The following is a 6,139-nucleotide window of genomic DNA, read 5'->3' as shown; positions in this document are numbered from 1 at the left end:
CTAGGTTTGAGATGATCTTAGTGAATTTTTCACTGATTCAGTTAAAAGGGATCTCAGGGCTGTTATTCCTCCTGGAATAACCGGCCTGCCAATGCAGAATGTCAGAGAAGACCGGATTTGAACTCTAGCTCAAATTCTAGTTCAGCCACTTGGAGCCATGACTCCATTTCCTGTCATTAAGAGGGATACTTTACCTCCTTCTCATCCTGACAAATAATGAGATGGTAATATAAGAAAAGTAGCTAGCACTGTGCTTACTATACATGTTCAACACTGGTAGTTTTCATCACCATGCTCTTGTTGTAATCGTTAAAGATGGTGGCTTTGGGTGGATGAGGACAAATGAAGGGAGTGGAATAAGACCAGAACTGAAAGAAAAGAAAGGAGGAAGTAATAATCATGATATTAAAATCCAAGCTATCCCCAAAAATAAGAGGTGTTGATTATGGGAAAATTTGCTGTATGTTTAAAAAAGTTTGTATGTTAAAATGTTGGGAAAAACACAAGGCTACCATCCCTCTCCTTTTTTTTTTAATTTGTATTTATTTATCTTGAGAGAGAACACGAGTGGAGAAGGGGCAGATTGAGAGAGAGAGAGAGAGAGAGAACTCCAAGCAGGTTCTGTGCTGTCAGCACAGAGCTCAATGCAGGGCTGGAACCTACAAACCGAACCGTGAGATCATGACCTGAGCCGAAATCAAGAGTTGACACTTAGCTGCCCCTAGCTGCCCCATCCCTCTCTCCTTCTAGTCCTGATTTTACCATAACCCCCTACAAACACTCAACGGCAAAGGATGATTGATTTTCCTTGTGTCTGGATATTTCACATAGTGAAAAACTTATAATTCCCTCCCGGCCTAAATTTCAAGCTGTCTTTATGAGTGTGATGTCCTCCCTTCCTCCAAGACTCATACTTCCTATTTCCTGCGGTTCGAGCTGACACCTCCAATTTACACACATCTGCCACCAATAGCTCATGTCTGCGAATCCACCCCCCCCTGCCCCCCGCACCCTATCTCTGTCAGGTCCCCAATTCCTAGAGTCCAAAGAACTTTGCACCCAGGAAACTGCAGAGAGGAAGAAGTCAGGGCGTGGGACAGACACCCTGTTGCCAGAGCACTTGGAGTGCCAAAATCAACAGCAGCTTCCTCCTGTTGCTATGACACAGGTGACCCTAGAGAGTTGCCAGCTTGGAATCTGACAGACACAGATCAGTGTGTGCTGGTTGCCATGGTGAGGAGGGACTTAAGAGTGCTTTCTCCAAGCCCATTGGTGCCTGGCCTGTCAGGTGCCCAGGGCTGCAAGCCAGTGCTATAGGCCCCTCATCAAATCATTAACATTTAGGCAGGAGTTCAGTTGAGCTCAACCATCTGAGGGTCCTGCTTCACAAAAGAGACTGTGGGTGGGGAGAACTGCTGGTCGCTTTAGATACCTACAAAATTAAGTATTTAAAGCAAACTGCATTTTTAAATGGCTTGTTTTTCAAAGGAAAGTGTAATTACTCCATTTAGAAATGTTTAACTTCTAGACAATCAGCATCCTCTAGCCCAGTATTTGTGAAAATGCTGTCCCCAAGCTATGGACTCAGAATCTCTGGGGGTGGGTCGCAGGTATCTGCACTTTTAACAAAGTCCCGAAGGTCCTGAGCACATTGAAGTTTGAAAGATACTGCTGTAGTGTAGCTGTATAAATTTGAAATTGCCTGACAAGATGGAAATCCTAGCCAGCAGCATCCAAAATCTTTTTTCACTCTTCTGAATCCTTCTGTCATGTTTTTCATCCCCCTTGCACCCCAAGAGCCATGCTGTTTGAAAGATATCTGTCTACCAAACAAGTTGCACGTATTGAATAATTTCCCTCTCTTTTTTTTTTTAATCAAAGATTTATATAACCCCGAACCTGACTGGCAGAGAGAACCATCTTAAGCTATTACGTTGATAGAAATTAAAAATTCACTTCAAATCAAAGAAAATGTATCTTCCTTTACAGCTTCAGCATGGGTGAATCTATATGGCTCATGAAGCTTTCAGAGATCAAAAGAATAACCTGTGTTCACCTGTGTGACCTCTGTCAACAGTTAGTGATCTGAGCATCCCAAGATAGGATTCACAGAAACTGCTCAGGAACTCCATGGCATCAGAGCCCGTTCTGAGAGTCTGACACCTGTCAAACAGAAACAGTAACAAGATCTGCCCTCCTACTAAGGAATGTAATCTTATGTAATTCTTTCATTTACTTATAACCACCCCTGCCCCAGTATGGAGACAATTTAAATTAATTCACAAAGATCCATTATATAATCTAAATTGCAAATCGATCTACTTAGCACACAGCCTGTTACTTCTTTCCCAAATACCTCATGTCTCCCCTTCCTCATTTTTAACTAAAATACATGGCTAAGGACATTTCCCAGCTGTCTTTAAAGCTTGCTGAAGTAATGTACTAAGGTCTGGTCGATTGGACATAAATGGAAGTTGTGCATGTAACTTCCAGGAAGAATCTTTTTTTTTAAGGTTTATTTATTTATTTTGAGAGAGAGAGAGAGAGAGAGAGAGAGATAAAGCATGTGCAGTGCAGAGAAGGGAAAGAGAGAGAAGGAGAGAGAGAATCCCAAGCAGGCTCCACACTGTCAGGGCAGACCTCAATGTGGGGCTCGAGACCACGAACCATAAGATCATGAGCTGAAATCAAGCGTCGGACATTTAAACACACTGAACCACCCCGCTGCCCCTGGAAGTATCTTTTAAAGGGAGGATTGGTTGTGTCCCTTTTCTCTTCTATTCTCCTTCCTGCTGCCTGGATGCAGACATGATGGTAAGAGCCGAGGCAGCTGTATTGTACCATGAGTTGGAAGCTGTGTGTTGAGGGAAGCTAATGAGAGAAACACATTAGCATTCTGGATTCCTGATGATCATGGAGTTGCCATTCCAAACTTGGACCACCTACCCAGAATTTTACTGAAGAGAAAATGAAGCTTCTATCTTGGTTAAGTCACTGGCATTTTGGGTTTTCCATTCCTCAGAACCAAACCTAATTTTTACTACTAGTGTAAATTGAGGTGGAAGAGCAAGGAGTGGGGAGTAAAAACATACTAAGAGTCAGAAATAAACTTAATACAAAAATATATATCATAAAGTCTTTATATTTGCTCTGAATGAGTTGCAAATTTAGCTTCGGGCTTATAGTGGTTAATGTGACAGTAAAACTTTTGAGGACACAATTCTGTGTCATAAGGTTTCTTTTTTTAATTGTCCAGGAGAAACACCCCCTGTTCCTGCATGAACTGCATGAACAAATTAATTTATCCTAAGATTCTTCATAAAGAGGATATCCATCATGTAATGTAATTAACAACATTGCAACAACTTCCTTATGGAAGAAACGATGTGTTTCATGACGTTCTCCAATATAGACTGGGAGAACAGACGTGTAGATAATTTGAAATCACCCTGTGTACAGGTTTATGTAGTATACTAGAGTTCCCCTCCCTCACAAACACTAGCTAGGTAGAACTTAGAGAAGTAACTTCCAGGATGTTAAGAAGGCCAAGTTCTTATACACTTAGCCCATATCCAAGTTGTCTACTGCCATCACCATCACCATCAATGAGAAATAGGCAAAACCGACATGTCCTCCCTTTCGCATACCCCATTCAACCTTTAGTTTTATGATTTGTTTTGTCCTTCAATATATCCTTGAAGTTATATAAGTTTAATTCTATAGGTTATGTAAAACCTATTAAAAATTCTGTGTGTGTGTGTGTGTGTGTGTGTGTGTGTGTGTGTCCTGGGGAGGAATTCAATGTGCATTTTTTTTCTACTTCTAGTCCCTGTAGATCTCTGAATATACAATATAGGTAGATAATAAGATTCAGCTATGCAAGATACTCACATACCCATAAAACACAGGCACCAAAAACATAGATATTTCACTTGTGGGTCATGGTGTCCCAACTGTGAATACAAAGTGGTGAATGTCAGCAATGTGTATCTACGAAAGGAAACCAAAACGGTTTCCAACATACCATTCCTTTGCCGGGGGGAAGCAAGGAACTCCCGCCTGAAGCCACAGGGATACGTTTTCAAAATCTCTGATGGATCCTCATGTCTGCTCCATCGATTCTACAGCCTATCAAGCAGGATCCTGCCCTCCAAAGACTTGCTAGTCAACCCGGGCCTTTTTCTGCATTTATCCTGTTGAAGGAATGATTTGTGAGAACCGTGTGTGGGTATGTAAGTGGTGAATATGTGCTACCTGAACCAGACGCTTATATACTTTGCACCCAATGTGGTCCCTTTATACTCTATGGCTAGGTTTAGTTAGTGTATGCTTCCTGATAGCCTTCTCTAACGTTGGCTTAGAGAAAAGAAGGACACATTGCTTTTTGCTTGTTGGGTTTTACTCCGAGCATCACTTATTTTCATGCTACACATACTGCACTTACACTGGTAAAGCAGACTGATGGGTGTGTACATGCAGGATACCAAGTAAGTCCCACTGACACAGAACACAAAACGATGTCCTCCTTATCCTTTAGAGAGAATGACTACACATCTTTTATTCCTTCCTTTATTTTACATTAACTATCCAATTCACCTAGCAACAGGCCAAAACCTCAGAACTTTATCACATGGTTCTAGTTGTTACCCCCAGTGGTCCAAAGCCAGCCTTTAATTTATATATCGAATTTACAAACAAATTAATTTCCCACAAATGGAATCTCTAATTAGGATCGGCTTCATCTGAAACCATGCAGCAAATGAGAAAAGGAGAGGATTAGAGAACAGCATTAATAGCAACTGCAAACAACTCTTTAATCAATGTGCCTATTCCTCTCCAAGAAGTCACTTTTCTCTTCCATTTAGGAAATAGACAGTCTTTGCCTGCAGTTAGCAATAATCTCAACAGCGTGCATAATAATAGTAATAATGATAATTTTTTAAAATGTCAACCAACGTCTGGGGAAGTCTTTTTTCATTACAAAGGTGCTTTCATTTTCATTATCTTTTCCTTTGGTCTTCCATCTGCTTTGTGTGCAGGAAAGTGGGTGTTTTTACTTTGTTTCACAGACACTGGACAGAGGGGTTCAGAGTGGGGACTCATGTTACTTAACTTTGGCTCTCAGTTCTACTTTATGTCACCCGAGTGACCTTGGACAAGTTACTTAGTGTCTCTGAATCTCCATAAAGCTATAAAATGATAAGAATAGTACCTACCACAGACAGATGCTGTGACAGGTGGTCACAGACCTGGGGGAACCCTGGTGAAATGCTGTAGCTGTTAGCTGAGGACGGAGGGTGAGGGGATCTTCCCAAAGGTGGACAGTTTGATCTGAAGAACCAGAACCAAGAAGAATCTGGACTTACTTGAAGCAAGGATCAATTTAGGAGCAGAACCAAGATCAGAATTTCCAACACTTAACTTCTCTCCCGTTTCTGCCATCCCACCAGCTACATGAGGATTCTTAAAGAATGAAAGGAATATTGGTTCTATTTGGGGAAGGATGCATTAAAAATATTTGATGATCAGTAAAAGAGTCAATAAATAGTGAACAGAACCCACAGAATTGGGCTTGGAACCCTGAAGCCTGGAAATGCCTGTCATAAATCGCTTCTCCACCAGGGGCTCAGCCTAGAGGAGCCTGCCCTTAGGGAACAATGCACAATGCTCAAGTCTACAGCTGGCCACTAGGTGGCAGGATGTCCCCAGCAAGGATACTCAAGCCCAACCTTCATTCTGGAGCAAATATTTGCTGAAGTCCAAACTTCACAGTGGAGCAAATGGGGCCAGGGCCCTGAGTGATGTCTGACGCCCAAGATGACAGACTGAACTATTCTAACTGACATTAGTCCTGAACATACACTAGTGCCCAAATTTCTGCAAATGCCATTCATGTGTCTAAATGCTCCGGTCTGAGTCAAGACATTAAAACAGGCACAACAATCTTCATCCACAAAAAGGAACCTCAAGATGTCCATAAATTTATTCCAGTACAAATGACTACTTCTGTTTCCATGAACCCCAATTTTCAAATGTATAAAGGAATTGAGAAGCTTTAGGTGTCAGAAGCATACTCCAGAATTTCCAGAACCCTCTTATTAAAATATTTTCTTATAAAGATGAAAATATCTCAAAAAGA

This window comes from Panthera leo, chromosome D4 (genome assembly GCF_018350215.1).
Source record: "Panthera leo isolate Ple1 chromosome D4, P.leo_Ple1_pat1.1, whole genome shotgun sequence".
NCBI lineage: Eukaryota > Metazoa > Chordata > Mammalia > Carnivora > Felidae > Panthera > Panthera leo.
Note: the sequence above shows the minus strand (reverse complement) of the source record.